The sequence below is a fragment of the Oncorhynchus kisutch genome, linkage group LG24, assembly GCF_002021735.2.
Source record: "Oncorhynchus kisutch isolate 150728-3 linkage group LG24, Okis_V2, whole genome shotgun sequence".
NCBI lineage: Eukaryota > Metazoa > Chordata > Actinopteri > Salmoniformes > Salmonidae > Oncorhynchus > Oncorhynchus kisutch.
The window spans coordinates 43335402-43357901 of NC_034197.2; the positions used below are offsets into that span (position 1 = coordinate 43335402).

At 41.4% G+C, this 22500-nt stretch overlaps 1 pseudogene; it reads left to right on the top strand.

Moving 5' to 3' along the window:
• The window catches only part of LOC116356916 (membrane-associated guanylate kinase, WW and PDZ domain-containing protein 3-like), a 95597-nt pseudogene that overhangs the window by 50332 nt on the left and 22765 nt on the right, over positions 1-22500 (top strand).

Here is a 22500-nt window from a genome sequence, read left to right on the forward strand (position 1 = left end):
ACACATTATCTATTGTAGTGGATGATATAACACATTATCTATTGTAGTGGATGATATAACACTTCCGGCGCCGACAGAGATGGCCGCCTCGCCTCGCTTCGCGTTCCTAGGAAACTATGCAGTTTTTAGTTTTTTTACGTGTTATTTCTTACATTGGTACCCCAGGTCATCTTAGGTTTCATTACATACAGTCGAGAAGAACTACTGAATATAAGAGCAGCGTCAACTCAACCATCAGTACGACCAAGAATATGACTTTCGCGAAGCCAATGGAATGGATCCCAGCCGGCGACCCCAAAAAACGACTTCGAAAAAGAGGGAAACGAGGCGGTCTTCTGGTCAGACTCCGGAGACGGGCACACCGTGCACCACTCCCTAGCATTCTCCTCGCCAATGTCCAGTCTCTTGACAACAAGGTTGATGAAATCCGAGCAAGGGTAGCATTCCAGAGGGACATCAGAGTCTGTAACGTTCTTTGCTTCACGGAAACATGGCTCACTGGAGAGACGCTATCGGAGACGGTGCAGCCAGCTGGTTTCTCCACGCATCACGCGGACAGAAACAAACATCTTTCTGGTAAGAAGAGGGGTGGGGGCGTATGCTTTATGGTTAACGTGACGTGGTGTGGTCACAACAACATACAGGAACTCAAATCCTTCTGTTCACCTGATTTAGAATTCCTCACAATCAAATGTAGACCGCATCATCTACCAAGGGAATTATTTTTGGTTATAATCACAGCCATATATATCCCCCCCCCCCAAGCAGACACATCGATGGCTCTGAACAAACTTTATTTTACTCTTTGCAAACTGGAATCCATATATCCAAGGCTAATCTGAAAACAAGACTCCCTAAATTTGATCAGCATATCGATTGCGCAACCAGGGGTGGAAAGACCCTGGATCATTGTTATTGCTTCCGCGACGCATATAAGGCCCTGCCCCGCCCTCCTTTCGGGAAAGCTGACCACGACTCCATTTTGTTGATCCCTGCCTACAGACAGAAACTAAAACAAGAAGCTCCCGCGCTGAGGTCTGTTCAACGCTGGTCCGACCAATCTGATTCCACACTCCAAGACTGCTTCCATCACGTGGACTGGGATATGTTCCGTATTGCGTCAGACGTTCATTAGAACGTGCGTTGAAGATGTCGTTCCCATAGCAACGATTAAAACATTCCCAAACCAGAAACCGTGGATTGATGGCAGCATTCGCGTGAAACTGAAAGCGCGAACCACTGCTTTTAATCAGGGCAAGGTGACCGGAAACATGACCGAATACAAACAGTGTAACTATTCCCTCCGCAAGGCAATCAAACAAGCTAAGCGTCAGTATAGAGACAAAGTAGAATCTCAATTCAACGGCTCAGACACAAGATGTATGTGGCAGGGTCTACAGTCAATCACGGATTACAAAAAGAAAACCAGCACTGTCACGGACCAGGATGTCTTGCTCCCAGGCAGACTAAATCACTTTTTTGCCCGCTTTGAGGACAATACAGTGCCACTGACACGGCCCGCAACTAAAACATGCGGACTCTCCTTCACTGCAGCCGACGTGAGGAAAACATTTAAACGTGTCAACCCTCGCAAGGCTGCAGGCCCAGACGGCATCCCCAGCCGCACCCTCAGAGCATGCGCAGACCAGCTGGCTGGTGTGTTTACAGACATATTCAATCAATCCCTATCCCAGTCTGTTGTTCCCACATGCTTCAAGAGGGCCACCATTGTTCCTGTTCCCAAGAAAGCTAAGGTAACTGAGCTAAACGACTACCGCCCCGTAGCACTCACTTCCGTCATCATGAAGTGCTTTGAGAGACTAGTCAAGGACCATATCACCTCCACCCTACCTGACACCCTAGACCCACTCCAATTTGCTTACCACCCAAATAGGTCCACAGACGATGCAATCTCAACCACACTGCACACTGCCCTAACCCATCTGGACAAGAGGAATACCTATGTGAGAATGCTGTTCATCGACTACAGCTCGGCATTTACCACCATAGTGCCCTCCAAGCTCGTCATCAAGCTCGAGACCCTGCGTCTCGACCCCGCCCTGTGCAACTGGGTACTGGACTTCCTGACGGGCCACCCCCAGGTGGTGAGGGTAGGCAACAACATCTCCACCCCGCTGATCCTCAACACTGGGGCCCCACAAGGGTGCGTTCTGAGCCCTCTCCTGTACTCCCTGTTCACCCTGTTCACTGCTGTTCCCTGTTCACTGCGTGGCCACGCACGCCTCCAACTCAATCATCAAGTTTGCGGATGACACAACAGTGGTAGGCTTGATTACCAACAACGACGAGACGGCCTACAGGGAGGAGGTGAGGGCCCTCGCAGTGTGGTGTCAGGAAAATAACCTCACACTCAACGTCAACAAAACTAAGGAGATGATTGTGGACTTCAGGAAACAGCAGAGGGAACACCCCCCTATCCACATCGATGGAACAGTAGTGGAGAGGGTAGTAAGTTTTAAGTTCCTCGGCGTACACATCACAGACAAACTGAATTGGTCCACCCACACAGACAGCATCGTGAAGAAGGCGCAGGAGCGCCTCTTCAGCCTCAGGAGGCTGAAGAAATTCGGCTTGTCACCAAAAGCACTCACAAACTTCTACAGATGCACAATCGAGAGCATCCTGTCGGGCTGTATCACCGCCTGGTACGGCAACTGCTCCGCCCACAACCGTAAGGCTCTCCAGAGGGTAGTGAGGTCTGCACAACGCATCACCGGGGGCAAACTACCTGCCCTCCAGGACACCTACACCACCCGATGTCACAGGAAGGCCATAAAGATCATCAAGGACAGCAACCACCCGAGCCACTGCCTGTTCACCCCGCTATCACCCAGAAGGCGAGGTCAGTACAGGTGCATCAAAGCTGGGACCGAGAGACTGAAAAACAGCTTCTATCTCAAGGCCATCAGACTGTTAAACAGCCACCACTAACATTGAGTGGCTGCTGCCAACACACTGACTCAACTCCAGCCACTTTAATAATGGGAATTGATGTAAAATATATCACTAGCCACTTTAAACAATGCTACCTAATATAATGTTTACATACCCTACATTATTCATCTCATATGTATACGTATATACTGTACTCTATATCATCTACTGCATCCTTATGTAATACATGTATCACTAGCCACTTTAACTATGCCACTTTGTTTACATACTCATCTCATATGTATATACTGCACTCAATACCATCTACTGTATCTTGCCTATGCTCCTCTGTACCATCACTCATTCATATATCCTTATGTACATATTCTTTATCCCCTTACACTTGTGTCTATAAGGTAGTAGTTTTGGAATTGTTAGCTAGATTACTTGTTGGTTATTACTGCATTGTCGGAACTAGAAGCACAAGCATTTCGCTACACTCGCACTAACATCTGCTAACCATGTGTATGTGACAAATAAAATTTGATTTGATTTGATGTTATATATTGTAGTGGATGATATAACACATTATCTATTGTAGTGGGTGATATAACACATTATCTATTGTGGTGTATGATATAACACATTATCTATTGTAGTGGATGATATAACATATAACACATTATCTATTGTGGTGTATGATATAACACATGATCTATTGTAGTAGATGATATAACACATTATCTATTGTAGTGTATGATATAACATATAACACATTATCTATTGTAGTAGATGATATACACATTATCTATTGTAGTAGATGATATACACATTATCTATTGTAGTGGGTGATATAACACATTATCTATTGTAGTGGATGATATAACACATTGTCTATTGCAGTGTGTGATATAACACATTATCTATCGTAGTGGATGATATAACACATTATCTATCGTAGTGGGTGCTATAACACATTATCTATCGTAGTGGGTGATATAACACATGATCTATTGTAGTAGATGATATACACATGATCTATTGTAGTGTATGATATAACACATTATCTATTGTAGTGGATGATATAACACATGATCTATTATAGTGTATGATATAACACATTATCTATTATAGTGGATGATATAACATATAACACATTATCTATTGTAGTGTTTGATATAACACATGATCCATTATCTCTCTCTCTCGCTCTCTCTGTTCTCCAGCTGATATCCTGGTCTACATCAATGACAGCTGTGTCCTGGGTCTGTCTCATAAAGAGGTGGTAGAGATGTTGAAGTCTGTCCCCATGGGTCACAGTGTGGACGTTGTGTTACGGAGAGGCTATCCCATGCTCTACAACCCAGACGGCTGTCCCAAACAACCCCTGACCTCCTCCCCCTCCTCCTCTCATCGGGGACCCCTCAGCGCTGCAGCCACTCCTTCCTCCACAGTCACTGCCCAGTCCCAGTCCCTTTCCTGTCCCAGCCCTGCTGAGCCCCCCCACACCCACCCCCCCGGCCTGGCTAACCTCAATCGGACCCTGTCTCATCACAACGGCAACTATCTCAGAGTGGCGGGAAACTCGGGGTCAGGGCTGGACGCTAACGGAAACGTGGCAGCACTGGTCTTGGCACCACCCTCCTACCCGCTGTCTAACGGTGTCCCGGGCTCTTCTGCCAGCTCAGCCTGTGCCCCCTCCTCCTCTCACAGTAGGGGCATCCCCCCTCCTCCCCCTCCTGAATCAACCTCCGCATCCACCAGCCAGAGTGACTCAGAGGCCTTGGGTGGATGGACACAAAGGTAACTAACCCTAAATAACTAAGTGACCAACTAACTAACTAATCCTAACTAACCAATTGCCAAGATGGACTGATTTCACAGCTGATGATCCTGGCCATGTTTGTTTCATCTCCACCCGGCACAGCTAGAAGAGTTCTGGCCACCCCTCATAGTCTGGGTCCTCTCCACCCGGCACAGCTAGAAGAGTTCTGGCCACCCCTCATAGTCTCTTTCCTCTCCACCCGGCACAGCTAGAAGAGTTCTGGCCACCCCTCATAGTCTGGTTCCTCTCCACCCGGCACAGCTAGATTAGTTCTGGCCACCCCTCATAGTCTGGTTCCTCTCCACCCGGCACAGCTAGAAGAGTTCTGGCCACCCCTCATAGTCTGGTTCCTCTCCACCCGGCACAGCTAGAAGAGTTCTGGCCACCCCTCATAGTCTGGTTCCTCTCCACCCGGCACAGCTAGAAGAGTTCTGGCCACCCCTCATAGTCTGGTTCCTCTCCACCCGGCACAGCTAGAAGAGTTCTGGCCACACCTCATAGTCTGGTTCCTCTCTAGGTTTCTTCCTAGGTTCTGGGCTTTCCAGGGAGTTTTTCCTAGCCACCGTGCTTCTACTCCTGCATTGCTTGCTGTTTGGGGTTTAAGGCTGGGTTTCTGCACAGCACTTTGAGATATCTGCTGATGTTAGCTGATGTTAGAAGGGCTATATAAATTGATTTGATTTGATGATATGAGAGAAAAGTGCTGCCTGTGGTTCAAACATAAAGTTAAGTGCAACAGCCAAATTAGATCAGATGTGCGGTTCACAGTTCTTAGTTTCCTGTGTGTGTGTGTCAGTCGGGTACCGAATATCATTAACGCCTCTCTTCCTCCTCTTCCCTCTCAGATGGTCTCTGATGCGCTACAATGGTAACTCCCTCCCCACCTCCTCCTCCATGGTCCACCATCGGAGTGACCTCTCCACCTCCACCCTGCCCATCTCCCTGTCCAAGCTGCCCCTGTCCCAGCCGGAGGTGGGCACCACCACCACTCCTGGTGCCCCCTGCCAGCGGCCTCCCGTGCCCCATACGTCCCTCATGGCCGGCCCGCCTACGGAGGTCCCCCCTTGTGGCTTCAACGGCTGCCCCGCCAGCGCCCACCCCCGGGTGAGCCACAGCCCGACCAGCGAGGGTGTACCTGTAGGGTCTGGAGGAGGGGAGCTGCTCCCTGTGCCCCTGGGGAGGAGTGAGGGGGGCGGGATGGGGTTCAGTGTGACGGCGGGGGGGAAGGGGGGGCAGCTGGCCCTGGTGAAGAGGGTCTGGGACAGAAGGCAGTGCTCCTCCCTGCAGGCAGGGGATGCTATAGTGAAGATTGATGGAGCTGATGTGCAGAGTCTCAGCTTCGCTCAGGTACAGTAGGACTGGCTTCGGAGACAGCTCTACGGTTACAGACCGTCATTTGGTTTGGTTATGAGGTTGATTGTCATTTATTTCAGCAACCCTCAATAGTAATCATCAATCTCTGGAGTAAGTTTATTCTGACAACATTGAGTAATCTTATTGGCATTTGGAATGACACAGAAAGACAGAAGAGCTGTAAGGTTCACTAGATGACAGAAGAGCTGTAAGGTTTACTAGATGACAGAAGAGCTTTAAGGTTTACTAGATGACAGAAGAGCTTTAAGGTTTACTAGATGACAGAAGAGCTGTAAGGTTCACTAGATGACAGAAGAGCTTCAAGGTTTACTAGATGACAGAAGAGCTTTAAGGTTTACTAGATGACAGAAGAGCTTAAATGTTTACTAGATGACAGAAGAGCTGTAAGGTTCACTAGATGACAGAAGAGCTTCAAGGTTTACTAGATGACAGAAGAGCTGTAAGGTTTACTAGATGACAGAAGAGCTTTAAGGTTTACTAGATGACAGAAGAGCTTAAATGTTTACTAGATGACAGAAGAGCTGTAAGGTTCACTAGATGACAGAAGAGCTTCAAGGTTTACTAGATGACAGAAGAGCTTCAAGGTTTACTAGATGACAGAAGAGCTTTAAGGTTTACTAGATGACAGAAGAGCTTCAAGGTTTACTAGATGACAGAAAGTTGTAAGGTTTACTAGATGACAGGAAGTTGTAAGGTTTACTAGATGACAGAAGAGCTTTAAGGTTTACTAGATGACAGAAGAGCTGTAAGGTTTACTAGATGACAGAAGAGCTTTAAGGTTTACTAGATGACAGGAGAGCTTTAAGGTTTACCAGATGACAGAAGAGCTTCAAGGTTTACTAGATGACAGAAGAGCTGTAAGGTTTACTAGATGACAGAAGAGCTTTAAGGTTTACTAGATGACAGAAGAGCTTCAAGGTTTACTAGATGACAGGAAGTTGTACGGTTTACTAGATGACAGGAAGTTGTAAGGTTTACTGGATGTTAGAATACCTTCATGTGAAGAAGGTGTCTCTTTAGTGTGAGATGTAAATTAACCAATATTTTGGCCTATGATAATGTTGACCTGTATGATAATGTTGACCTGTATGATAATGTTGACCTGTATGATAAGGTTGACCTGTATGATAATGTTGACCAGTTTAACAATGTTGATCTGTATGATAATGTTGACCTGTATGATAATGTTGACCTGTATGATAATGTTGACCTGTATGATAATGTTGACCCATATAATGATGTCACCCTGTATGATAATGTTGACCTATATAATAATGTTGACCTGCATGATAATGTTGACCTGTATAATAATGTTGACCTATGTTAATGTTGACCTGTATAATAATGTTGACCTGTATGATAATGTTGACCTGTATGATCATGTTGACCTGTATGATCATGTTGACCTGTATGATAATGTTGACCTATGTTAATGTTGACCTGTATAATAATGTTGACCTGTATGATAATGTTGACCTGTATAATAATGTTGACCTGTATAATAATGTTGACCTGTATGATAATGTTGACCTGCATGATAATGTTGACCTGTATGATAATGTTGACCTGTATAATAATGTTGACCTGTATAATAATGTTGACCTGTATAATAATGTTGACCTATGTTAATGTTGACCTGTATAATAATGTTGACCTGTATGATAATGTTGACCTATATAATAATGTTGACCTGTATAATAATGTTGACCTGTATGTTAATGTTGACCTGTATAATAATGTTGACCTGTATGATAATGTTGACCTATGTTAATGTTGGCCTGTATGATAATGTTGACCTGCATGATAATGTTGACCTGTATGATAATGTTGACCTGTATAATAATGTTGACCTGTATAATAATGTTGACCTGTATAATAATGTTGACCTATGTTAATGTTGACCTGTATGTTAATGTTGACATGTATAATAATGTTGACCTGTATAATAATGTTGACCTATCTTAATGTTGACCTGTATAATAATGTTGACCTGTATGATAATGTTGACCTATGTTAATGTTGACCTGTATGTTAATGTTGACCTGTATAATAATGTTGACCTGTATGATAATGTTGACCTATGTTAATGTTGACCTGTATAATAATGTTGACCTGTATAATAATGTTGACCTGTATAATAATGTTGACCTGTATGATAATGTTGACCTATGTTAATGTTGACCTGTATAATAATGTTGACCTGTATAATAATGTTGACCTGTATGATAATGTTGACCTGTATAATAATGTTGACCTGTATGATAATGTTGACCTGTTTAATAATGTTGACCTGTATAATAATGTTGACCTGTATGTTAATGTGGACCTGTATAATAATGTTGACCTGTATGATAATGTTGACCTATGTTAATGTTGACCTGTATAATAATGTTGACCTGTATGATAATGTTGACCTATATAATAATGTTGACCTGTATAATAATGTTGACTTGTATGTTAATGTTGACCTGTATAATAATGTTGACCTGTATGATAATGTTGACCTGTATAATAATGTTGACCTGTATAATAATGTTGACCTGTATGATAATGTTGACCTGTTTAATAATGTTGACCTGTATAATAATGTTGACCTGTATGTTAATGTGGACCTGTATAATAATGTTGACCTGTATGATAATGTTGACCTATGTTAATGTTGACCTGTATAATAATGTTGACCTGTATGATAATGTTGACCTGTATGATAATGTTGACCTATGTTAATGTTGACCTGTATAATAATGTTGACCTGTATAATAATGTTGACCTGTATAATAATGTTGACCTGTATGATAATGTTGACCTATGTTAATGTTGACCTGTATAATAATGTTGACCTGTATAATAATGTTGACCTGTATGATAATGTTGACCTGTATAATAATGTTGACCTGTATGATAATGTTGACCTGTTTAATAATGTTGACCTGTATAATAATGTTGACCTGTATGTTAATGTGGACCTGTATAATAATGTTGACCTGTATGATAATGTTGACCTATGTTAATGTTGACCTGTATAATAATGTTGACCTGTATGATAATGTTGACCTGTATGATAATGTTGACCTGTATAATAATGTTGACTTGTATGTTAATGTTGACCTGTATAATAATGTTGACCTGTATGATAATGTTGACCTGTATAATAATGTTGACCTGTATAATAATGTTGACCTGTATAATAATGTTGACCTGTATGATAATGTTGACCTATGTTAATGTTGACCTGTATAATAATGTTGACCTGTATAATAATGTTGACCTGTATAATAATGTTGACCTGTATAATAATGTTGACCTGTATGATAATGTTGACCTGTTTAATAATGTTGACCTGTATAATAATGTTGACCTGTATGTTAATGTTGACCTGTATAATAATGTTGACCTGTATGATAATGTTGACCTGTATAATAATGTTGACCTGTATAATAATGTTGACCTGTATAATAATGTTGACCTGTATGATAATGTTGACCTGTTTTAACATTGAAGATGCAGAGGGTCCTTCAGGAGCACATCAAGCAGGGAGAAGTAATGCTGTTGGTTTACAGAGGAGGTGAGCACATTATCCTGTATAAATAATATTACTACTACTACCACAAATACACCTGTATTTACCAATATAAATACTAGTAATACTAATATTACTACTACTACCACCACAAATACACTAATATTACTACTACTACCACAAGTACACTATATTTACCAATATAAATACTAGTAATACTAATATTACTACTACTACTACCACAAATACACTAATATTACTACTACTACCACAAGTACACTATATTTACCTACTGTATATAAATACTGGTAATACTACTGCTGTTGATAGCCTTGGTGCAGTACCCTCATCCAGATTTTCTTCCTTTTTAAATACTCTTAATGAACATCTAGCTTCAGTACTTTAGGTTGAAATACTGTTAATGAACATCTAGCTTCAGTACTTTAGGTTCAAATACTCTTAATGAACATCTAGCTTCAGTACTTTAGGTTGAAATACTGTTAATGAACATCTAGCTTCAGTACTTTAGGTTCAAATACTCTTAATGAACATCTAGCTTCAGTACTTTAGGTTGAAATACTGTTAATGAACATCTAGCTTCAGTACTTTAGGTTCAAATACTCTTAATGAACATCTAGCTTCAGTACTTTAGGTTGAAATACTCTTAATGAACATCTAGCTTCAGTACTTTAGGTTGAAATACTCTTAATGTAACTTCAGTACTTTAGGTTGAAATACTCTTAATGTGACTTCAGTTCTTTAGGTTGAAATACTCTTAATGAACATCTAGCTTCAGTACTTTAGGTTGAAATACTCTTAATGAACATCTAGTTTCAGTACTTTAGGTTGAAATACTCTTAATGAACATCTAGCTTCAGTACTTTAGGTTGAAATACTCTTAATGAACATCTAACTTCAGTATTTTAGGTTTACATACTCTTAACTTCTTATGGCTGCAGGGGCAGTATTGAGTAGCTTGGATGAAAAGGTGCCCAGAGGTGCCCATGTCAAACGGTCTGCTCCTATGTCCCAGTTGCTAATATATACATATTATTATTAGTATTGGATAGAAAACACTCTGAAGTTTATAAAACTGTTTGAATGGTGTCTGTGAGTATAAAATAACTCATATGGCAGGCAAAAACCTGAGAAGAAATCCAAATAGGAAGTGGGAAATCTGAGGTTGGTCGATTTTCAACACAGACCCTATTGAATACACAGTGGGATATTGGTTACGTTAGACTTCCTAAGGCACTTCCGTCTTTAGAAACTTGTTTGAGAATTCTACTGTGAAGTGGGACTGAATGAGAGAGGAATGAGTCAGAGGTCTGGCAGATTGCTACAGGCTCTGAGGCGCAGTCACGAGAGAGTTAGCTCTCATTCCATTGCTTTTCTACAGACATAGTAATTCTCCTGTTGGAATATCATTGAAGTTTTATGTTAAAAACATCCTAAAGATTGATTCCATTGTCACGGGCGTCGTTGGAAGTAGACCAAAGTGCAGTGTGGTGAGCGTACATTTTCCTTTTTATTCAAAATGTCGTCAAACAAAACAACAAACGAAAGACACAACCATGAAGCTTACAGGGCATTATTGCCAGAAAGAAAGTTAACCTCCCACACAGAAAGGAGGGAAAAGGGCTACCTAAGTATGGTTCCCAATCAGAGACAACGATAGACAGCTGTCCCTGATCGAGAACCATACCCGGCCAAACATAGAAACACAAAATCATAGAAAACAACACATAGAATGCACACCCCAAATCACATCCATATAACGTTTGACATGTTTCTACGGACAGTAACGGAACTTTATGACATTTCGTCTGCAACTAGGGAACGCGCTTCATGACTTTGGATTCGTTTACCAAATGTGCTAACAAAAGTAGCTCTTTGGACATAAATGATGGACATTATCGAACAAATCAAACATTTATTGTGGAACTGGGATTCCTGGGAGTGCATTCTGATGAAGATCATCAAAATCATTCTGAACGCTGTTCTCAGATTATTGCATGGTTTGCATTTTCCGTAAAGCTATTTTTAAATCTGACACAGCGGTTGCATTAAGGAGAAGTGTATCGATAATTCCATGTGTAACACTTGTATTTTCATCAACATTTATAATGAGTATTTCTGTAAAATGGTGTGGCTCTCTGCAATATCACCAGATGTTTTTGGAACTACTGAACATAACGCACCAATGTAACCTGAGATGTTTGGATATAAATATGAACTTTATCAAACAAAACATACATGTATTGTGTAACATGAAGTCCTATGAGTGTCATCTGATGAAGATCATCAAAGGTTAGTGATTCATTTTATCTCTATTTGTGCGTTTAGTGTCTCCTCTCTTTGGCTGGAAAAATGGCTGAATTTTTCTGTGAGTTGGCGGTGACCTAACAAAATTGTTTGTGGTGCTTTCGTTGTAAAGCCTATTTTAAATCGGACACTGTGGTGGGATTAACAACAAGTTTACCTTTAAAATGTATAAGATACTTCTATGTTTGAGGAATTTTAATGATGAGATTTCTGTTGTTTTGAATTTGTCGCCCTGCACTTTCACTGGCTGTTGTCATATCATCCCGTTAACGGGATTTCAGCCCTAAGAAGTTTTTAAAGTAACTTCAGTACTTTAGGTTTAAATACTCTTAACGTAACTTCAGTACTTGGGGAACAATACGAGGAGTAGTGTTTAGGATCCTCCCATCGAAGCAGGAACCACTTTAGCTTCCAGACCAGGTTACTGTGTACAAAGTACAGGATGGATTCACCTCAGAGATGTAGTTCTCTCTGTGTTGGGTTCATTAATGACTTTTTAATGTGATGAGTAGATGAACTGAACTGCTGTCTTATTATTCAAAACAGTGGAACGTTTGTATGTAATACGCTAATGAAAACAACACTAGGCATAATGACTATTGCCTAATGTTGGGACAATAAAGCTTTTTGAATCTATAATGTTGCTGTTGGAAATGGTAAATCATTATTGTTATGGCAATAAGGTATTTTCTCTTCTCTCTTTCTCTTTGTCTCTCTCTCTCCAGGGTCCTTCCTCTCTCCTGTCTCCCCTAACCTCTACAAACCCTTCTCCTCTCCGCTTGGCCCCTCTTCCCTCTCTCACGGCCTCCCATCCCCATCCGACTTGCCTTCCACCTCCACCTCAGATGCCTTGGTGCCCCTGCACCTCCCCCCAGCCACAGTGGCCTCGCCCCAGCCTCACCCTCTACTGATCTCCCATCCTTGGTCCAGAGTACCTCCTTCCTGGACTCAGTCCCGGTAACCATCACCCTGGAGCCCAGGGACTGGCTAGGGATGGAGGAGGGTGGTGACCCTGGGCCTCCAGCCATGCCCCCTGGAGGTGGGGGAAGAGGGAGGTTGGGGCTGGGGGCCATGGCCAAGGGCCCGGTGGACGGTAGACGGGGAAGGGCCCGGGTGTCAGTCATGGGTCAGGAGGTGGAGCTACGGAGACGGCCAGGGGAGGGGTTTGGCTTTGTCATCGCCTCACAGGACCTCGCCAATGGGGGTGAGTCGTTTATTGTCTATAACATATTGCTGATCTAAGATCAGATCCACCCCTCTGTCCATATAATATTATTGATTATGATCTAAAAGGCTAAACTGATCCCAGATCAGAACTCCTTCTCTGTGGCGTTTTGAGACCGGTCTAGATATTTCCCCCCCATCAGATGTGGTCCCTCTGAAGCTCTTTCCCTTCTTCTTCCTCTGTGGTTTTATTAATATAGAAGCACAGAATGCATTGTACTCATTTCCCTTTAGTGTAATCGTGTTAGCTTGTACTGAAGTGATCTGGTAACTCTTTTCCCCATCTGTGTAATGTAACTGTGAAATTGACCTCAACATATTTTTATGTATCTTTTGATGAAAGATCCACTTACAGTAACTGCTGTACAGGAACACAATATATGATCGATTTTTGGGGGGTAAATTCTGACCAGGAACAGAATGATATATGATCAATTAACAGTCAGTTCTGTACACAAACACAGAGTGATATATATGATTGATTTACAGTAGATACTGTAGGCACAGAAATACAGAATCATATGAAAATGGTATTGATCGATATTCTCTTCAACAGTATTTAGATTCTAGGTATTGATCGATATTCTGTTCAACAGTATTTAGATTCTAGGTATTGATCGATATTCTGGTCAACAGTATTTAGATTCTAGGTATTGATCGATATTCTGGTCAACAGTATTTAGATTCTAGGTATTGATCGATATTCTGGTCAACAGTATTTAGATTCTAGGTATTGATCGATATTCTGGTCAACAGTATTTAGATTCTAGGTATTGATCGATATTCTGGTCAACAGTATCTTGATTCTAGGTATTGATCGATATTCTCTTCAACAGTATCTTGATTCTAGGTATTGATCGATATTCTGGTCAACAGTATTTAGATTCTAGGTATTGATCGATATTCTGGTCAACAGTATTTAGATTCTAGGTATTGATCGATATTCTGGTCAACAGTATTTAGATTCTAGGTATTGATCGATATTCTGGTCAACAGTATCTTGATTCTAGGTATTGATCGATATTCTCTTCAACAGTATCTTGATTCTAGGTATTGATCAATATTCTGGTCAACAGTATTTAGATTCTAGGTATTGATCGATATTCTGGTCAACAGTATTTAGATTCTAGGTATTGATCGATATTCTGGTCAACAGTATCTTGATTCTAGGTATTGATCGATATTCTGGTCAACAGTATCTTGATTCTAGGTATTGATCGATATTCTGGTCAACAGTATTTAGATTCTAGGTATTGATCGATATTCTGGTCAACAGTATTTAGATTCTAGGTATTGATCGATATTCTGGTCAACAGTATTTAGATTCTAGGTATTTATAGATTCATCAGTTTCATCAGTTTCATATGAAAACATATGAAGACCACCAGGCTTGATTGAGATGTTTAATATTGTAGTAATGTTGGTGCCTGCTGGAATTTCCTGAAATCTTTATTTTAGCAATACATAAAATATATATTTCATTTTTTTTTTTTAAGGTCAGTAGGTGTCCAACGTAACAACAGGTGTGTTGTGTGTCAACAGGTGTGTTGTGTGTTGGACACAGTCACTCATCTATAGAGGTCTATAGAGCCTGTCTGCCTTCCTGATTTCTGACTCTGTTAACCTTACTTGTGTCATATTGACACAAACAACAGAAACACGTGTTTTTTCAAACATGGTCCTGTTTTTTCAGTTGCTTTTTCAAAGGACAGTTCATTTCCTGTCTGATGACAGGAAATGGAGCTTAAAGGTATGTGTGTATTTGTTTTTCTTTTCTGCAATACAGATGATGGCGCCATTATAAAACACATTTACAATAAGTACTTTACTATATCTAAACATTTTATAAAATACATACAACCTAATGATATATATATACACAGAGTGTACAAAACATTAGGAACACCTGCTCTTTTCCATGACATAGACTGACCAGGTGAATCCAGGTGGATGCTATGATCCCTTAGTGATGTCAGTGAAGGGGAGGAGACCCGTTAAATGACTGTGAAGCCTTAAGACAACCCAGGCATGGATTGTGTATGTACGAGGATGAATGGGCAAGACAAAATAGTGAAGAGTCTTTGAACGGGGTCTGGTAGTAGGTACCAGGTGAACCGGTTTGTGTCAAGAACTGCAACGCTGCTGGATTTTTTCACTGTCAACAGTTTCCTGTTTGTTTCAAGAATGGTCCACCACTCAAAGGACATTCAGCCAACTGGACACAACTGTGGGGAAGCCTTGGAGTCAACAGCATCTCTGTGGAACAACTTTCAACACTTTACAGAGTCCATGCCCTGACGAGTTGAGGCTGTTCTGAGGGCAAAAGAGGGTGTTCTTAATGTTTGGTGTCTGTCTGTTTGCGCTCTCTCTCTCTCTCTCTCTCTCTCTCTCTCTCTCTCTCTCTGTCTCTCTCTCTCTCTCTCTCTCTCTCTCTCTGTCTCTCTCTGTCTCTCTCTCTCTCATTCATACATACATACATACAGAGGGGCAAAAAAGTATTTAGTCAGCCACCAATTGTGCAAGTTCTCCCACTTAAAAAGATGAGGAGGGCCTGTAACTTTCATCATAGGTACAATTCAACTATGACAGACAAAATGAGAAAAAAAAATCCTGAAAATCACATTGTAGGATTTTTAATTAATTTATTTGCAAATTATGATGGAAAATAAGTGTTCATTCAGTATTATTGTAATTGTCATTATTACAAATAAATAATAATAAAAAATCGGCCAATTAATCGGTATCGGCTTTTTTGGTCCTCCAATAACCGGTATCGGTATCGGCGCTGAAAAATCATAATCGGCCGACCTCTGAATACTTATAAAAATGTGATAAATTATGTGAAATTATTAAATGTTGTCATTATGGGGTATTGTGATGTCGTTATAGGGTGTTGTGATGTCGTTATAGGGTATTGTGATGTCGTTATAGGGTGTTGTGATGTCGTTATAGGGTATTGTGATGTCGTTATAGGGTGTTGTGATGTCGTTATAGGGTATTGTGATGTCGTTATAGGGTGTTGTGATGTCGTTATAGGGTGTTGTGATGTCGTTATAGGGTGTTGTGATGTCGTTATAGGGTGTTGTGATGTCGTTATAGGGTATTGTGATGTCGTTATAGGGTATTGTGATGTCGTTATAGGGTGTTGTGATGTCGTTATAGGGTATTGTGTTGTCGTTATGGGGTATTGTGATGTCGTTATAGGGTGTTGTGATGTCGTTATAGGGTGTTGTGATGTCGTTATAGGGTATTGTGATGTCGTTATAGGGTATTGTGATGTCGTTATAGGGTGTTGTGATGTCGTTATAGGGTATTGTGATGTCGTTATAGGGTATTGTGATGTCGTTATAGGGTATTGTGATGTCGTTATGGGGTATTGTGATGTCGTTATAGGGTATTGTGATGTCGTTATAGGGTGTTGTGATGTCGTTATAGGGTATTGTGATGTCGTTATAGGGTTTTGTGATGTCGTTATAGGGTATTGTGATGTCGTTATAGGGTGTTGTGATGTCGTTATAGGGTATTGTGATGTCGTTATAGGGTATTGTGATGTCGTTATAGGGTATTGTGATGTCGTTATAGGGTATTGTGATGTCGTTATAGGGTATTGTGATGTCGTTATAGGGTATTTGTGATGTCGTTATAGGGTATTGTGATGTCGTTATAGGGTGTTGTGATGTCGTTATAGGGTATTGTGATGTCGTTATAGGGGTGTATTGTGATGTCGTTATAGGGTATTGTGATGTCGTTATAGGGGTATTGTGATGTCGTTATAGGGTATTGTGATGTCGTTATAGGTATTGTGATGTCGTTATAGGGTGTTGTGATGTCGTATAGGGTATTGTGATGTCTTATAGGGGTTATCTGTGATGTCGTTATAGGGTGTTGTGATGTCGTTATAGGGTGTTGTGATGTCGTTATAGGGTGTTGTGATGTCGTTATAGGTATTGTGATGTCGTTTATAGGGTATTGTGATGTCGTTATAGGGTATTGTGATGTCGTTATAGGGTGTTGTGATGTCGTTATAGGGTATTGTGATGTCGTTATAGGGTGTTGTGATGTCGTTATAGGGTATTGTGATGTCGTATAGGGTATTGTGATGTCGTTATAGGTGTTGTGATGTCGTTATAGGGTATTGTGATGTCGTTATAGGGTGTTGTGATGTCGTTATAGGGTATTGTGATGTCGTTATAGGTGTTGTGATGTCGTTATAGGGTGTTGTGATGTCGTTATAGGGTGTTGTGATGTCGTTATAGGGTATTGTGATGTCGTTATAGGGTGTTGTGATGTCGTTATAGGGTGTTGTGATGTCGTTATAGGGTGTTGTGATGTCGTTATAGGGTGTTGTGATGTCGTATAGGGTGTTGTGATGTCGTTATAGGGTATTGTGATGTCGTTATAGGGTATTGTGATGTCGTTATAGGGTGTTGTGATGTCGTTATAGGGTATTGTGATGTCGTTATAGGGTATTGTGATGTCGTTATAGGGTGTTGTGATGTCGTTATAGGGTATTGTGATGTCGTTATAGGGTGTTGTGATGTCGTTATAGGGTATTGTGATGTCGTTATAGGGTATTGTGATGTCGTTATAGGGTATTGTGATGTCGTTATAGGGTGTTGTGATGTCGTTATAGGGTGTTGTGATGTCGTTATAGGGTGTTGTGATGTCGTTATAGGGTGTTGTGATGTCGTTATAGGGTATTGTGATGTCGTTATAGGGTGTTGTGATGTCGTTATAGGGTATTGTGATGTCGTTATAGGGTGTTGTGATGTCGTTATAGGGTGTTGTGATGTCGTTATAGGGTGTTGTGATGTCGTTATAGGGTATTGTGATGTCGTTATGGGGTATTGTGATGTCGTTATAGGGTGTTGTGATGTCGTTATAGGGTATTGTGATGTGGTTATAGGGTGTTGTGATGTCGTTATAGGGTATTGTGATGTCGTTATAGGGTGTTGTGTGTACAGTCGTGGCCAAAAGGTTTGAGAATGACACAAATATAAATGTTCACAAAGTCTGCTGCCTCAGTTTGCATGACGGCAATTTGCAGAATGATCATCAAGAACTTCAAGGAAAGCAGTTAAATTGTTGTGAAGAAGGCTTCAGGGCGCCCAAGAAAGTCCAGCAAGCGCCAGGACCGTCTCCTAAAGTTGATTCAGCTGCGGGATCGGGGCAACACCAGTACAGAGCTTGCTCAGGAATGGCAGCAGGCAGGTGTGAGTGCATCTGCACACACAGTGAGGCGAAGACTTTTGGAGGATGGCTTGGTGTCGAGAAGGGCAGCAAAGAAGTCACTTCTCTCCAGGAAAAACATCAGGGACAGACTGATATTCTGCAAAAGGTACAGGGATTGGACTGCTGAGGACTGGGGTAAAGTCATTTTCTCTGATGAATCCTCTTTCCGGTTGTTTGGGGCATCCGGAAAAAAGCTTGTCCGGAGTAGACAAGGTGAGCGCTACCATCAGTCCTGTGTCATGCCAACAGTAAAGCATGTTGAGACCACTCATGTGTGGGGTTGCTTCTCAGCCAAGGGAGTGAGCTCACTCACAATTTTGAACACAGCCATGAATAAAGAATGGTACCAACACATCCTCCGAGAGCAACCATCCAGGAACAGTTTGGTGACGAACAATGCCTTTTCCAGCATGATGGAACACCTTGCCATAAGGCAAAAATGATAACTAAGTGGCTCGGGGAACAAAACATCGATATTTTGAATCCATGGCCAGGAAACTCCCGAGACCTTAATCCAATTGAGAACTTGTGGTCAATCCTCAAGAGGCGGGTGGACAAACAAAAACCCACAAATTCTGACAAAGTTTTCTCATGTCACCCCATTCCTCTGCACACTCCACTGGTTTCCAGTCGAAGCTCGCATCCACTACAAGACCCTGGTGCAAGAGGAACTGCCCAACTCTACCTTCAGGATATGCTCAAACCGAACATCCCAACCTGAGAACTCAGTTCTGCCACGTCTGGTCTCTTGGTTTTCACACCTTTACGACTGGGATATGTGGTCCCACCTAGCTATCTGAATATACTAACTACTGTGATATGTGGTTGTCTCACCTAGCTATCTGAATATACTAACTACTGTGATATGTGGTTGTCCCACCTAGCTATCTGAATATACTAACTACTGTGATACGTGGTTGTCCCACCTAGCTATCTGAATATACTAACTACTGTGATATGTGGCTGTCCACCTAGCTATCTGAATATACTAACTACTGTGATATGTGGTTGTCCACCTAGCTATCTGAATATACTAACTACTGTGATATGTGGTTCTCTCACCTAGCTATCTGAATATACTAACTACTGTGATATGTGGTTCTCTCACCTAGCTATCTGAACATACTAACTACTGTGATATGTGGTTGTCTCACCTAGCTATCTGAATATACTAACTACTGTGATATGTGGTTGTCTCACCTAGCTATCTGAATATACTAACTACTGTGATATGTGGTTGTCTCACCTAGCTATCTGAATATGAATATACTAACTACTGTGATATGTGGTTCTCTCACCTAGCTATCTGAATATACTAACTACTGTGATATGTGGTTCTCTCACCTAGCTATCTGAACATACTAACTACTGTGATATGTGGTTGTCTCACCTAGCTATCTGAAGATGAAAATACTGGAGTACCTTGCCATAAGGCAAAAGTGGCTCGGGGAACAAAACATTGGTATTTTGGGTCCCTGGCCAGGAAACTCCCCAGACCTTAATCCCATTGAGAACTTGTGGTCAATCCTCAAAAGGCGGGTGGACAAACAAAACCCCACAAATTCTGACAAACCCCAAGCATTGAATATGCAAGAATGGGCTTCCATCCGTCAGGATGTGGCCCAGAAGTTAATTGACAGCATGCCAGGGAGGATTGCAGAGGTCTTGAAAAAGAAGGGTCAACACTGCAAATATTGATTATTTGCATCAACTTCATGTAATTGTCAATAAAAGCCTTTGACACTTATGAAATGCTTGTAATTATACTTCAGTATTCCATAGTAACATCTGACAAAAATATCTAAAGACACTGAAGCAGCAGACTTTGTGGAAATTTATATTTGTGTCATTCTCAAAACTTTTTGCCACGACTATAGATTGGGTGGGAAAACAAACAATTGAATCCATGTTAGAATAAGGCTGTAACGTAACAAAATGTGTTAAAAGAGAAGAGGAATACTTCCCGAAATTATATATCAGTGGAGGTTCCTCAGAGGAAGACCATCCTCCTCAGTGTATTTCATAAAAAATACAAATTGTGAAACATTGAAACATATTTGACAACTATACGAAATATATTTACATGACCAAATATTTGATTCAAACGCACTGTTTTTCAAAGAAGATCTACAGTAGCCTCAACAGCACTCTGTAGGGTAGCACCATGGTGTAGCCGGAGGACAGCTAGCTTCCGTCCTCCTCTGGGTACATTGACTTCAGTACAAAACCTAGGAGGCTCATGGTTCTCACCCCCTTCCGTAGACTTACACTGTAATTATGACAACTTGCAGAGGACGTCCTCCAGCCTATCAGAGCTCTTGCAGCATGAGCTGACATGTTGTCCACCCAATCAAAGGATCAGATAATTATTCAGATAATTAGTCTATTCTGACTCAAAGAGAGAGACAATAGTTGAACAGTTTTGAACAAATTAATTTCTTCCAAAATGGAGAAGCAAGCGTGTGAGAGAGAGCTAGCTGTATTTTTAGCCTTTAGCCTACTCAAACACCCTGCTCAAAACAGAGAGGTAGCTGGCTATGGCTATCCAACACTGGAACTCTTACAATTCAATGGCTATGGAAAAGGTGAGAGGAGGAGAGTGCGTAGATAGAAATGAGAAGGAATTATATATATACCAGCTGTTTATATGTGGCTGCTATGAAAGTGAACTGTGTTTGTCTGTGATCAGGGTTGCGTTCATTGAGCTGATTCTGTTGAAAAACAATTCTTAACCCTAATCCTAATGGGTTAATAACCTCTATGGGATGGGGTCCCTAAACTGGGACGGTTGTTGCTAGAATGACATTGTATACAACAGCCAACTTTCCGGGACATAGACATGTCTTATGTGGGTCAAAAGCTTAAATTCTTGCTAATCTAGCTGCAGTGTCCAATTTACAATAGCTTTTACAGTGAAAATATACCATGCTATTGTTTGAGGAGAGTCAACAACAACAAACCCTTTTATCAGGCAACTGGTTTGATACATTAACCTCTGAAGGTAAATAATGTACTTCCATTCAGTAATCTGGCTCTGATTTGTCATCCTGAGGGTCTCATAAATAAAATGTAGTGTAGTTTTGTTTGATAAAATCAATTTGGGCGTTCTACAGTTTGAACCCCTGCTGTCTCTGGCTCCACACCCACCCCGCCCAGCCATCTAGATGTGTGAAAGTTAGTGTTATTTTAGCTGATGATCCATCATGTGTGACATTCCTGGGAGTGTGTAAACTTACATTTTTTGTTCTCTATAGTTATGTACTTGAAAATATAGGAGTTTTTAGTTAGGAGTTAGGATTAGGGGTTAAGGGTTAGGAGTTAGGATTAGGGGTTAGGGTTAGGAGTTAGGATTAGGGGTTAAGGGTTAGGAGTTAGGATTAGGGGTTAGGGTTAGGAGTTAGGATTAGGGGTTAAGGGTTAGGAGTTAGGATTAGGGGTTAGGGGTAGGAGTTAGGATTAGGGGTTAGGGTTAGGAGTTAGGATTAGGGGTTAGGGTTAGGAGTTAGGATTAGGGGTTAGGGTTAGGATTAGGGGTTAGGGTTAGGAGTTAGGATTAGGGGTTAAGGGTTAGGAGTTAGGATTAGGGGTTAGGGTTAGGAGTTAGGATTAGGGGTTAGGGTTAGGAGTTAGGATTAGGGGTTAGGGTTAGGAGTTAGGATTAGGGGTTAGGAGTTAGGATTAGGGGTTAGGGTTAGGAGTTAGGGTTAGGATTTAGGATTAGGGGTTAAGGGTTAGGAGTTAGGATTAGAGGTTAAGGGTTAGGAGTTAGGATTAGGGGTTAAGGGTTAGGAGTTAGGATTAGGGGTTAGGAGTTAGGATTAGGGGTTAAGGGTTAGGAGTTAGGATTAGGGGTTAGGGTTAGGAGTTAGGATTAGGGGTTAAGGGTTAGGAGTTAGGATTAGGGGTTAGGGTTAGGAGTTAGGATTAGGGGTTAAGGGTTAGGAGTTAGGATTAGGGGTTAAGGGTTAGGAGTTAGGATTAGGGGTTAAGGGTTAGGAGTTAGGATTAGGGGTTAGGGTTAGGAGTTAGGATTAGGGGTTAAGGGTTAGGGTTAGGAGTTAGGATTAGGGGTTAAGGGTTAGGAGTTAGGATTAGGGGTTAGGGT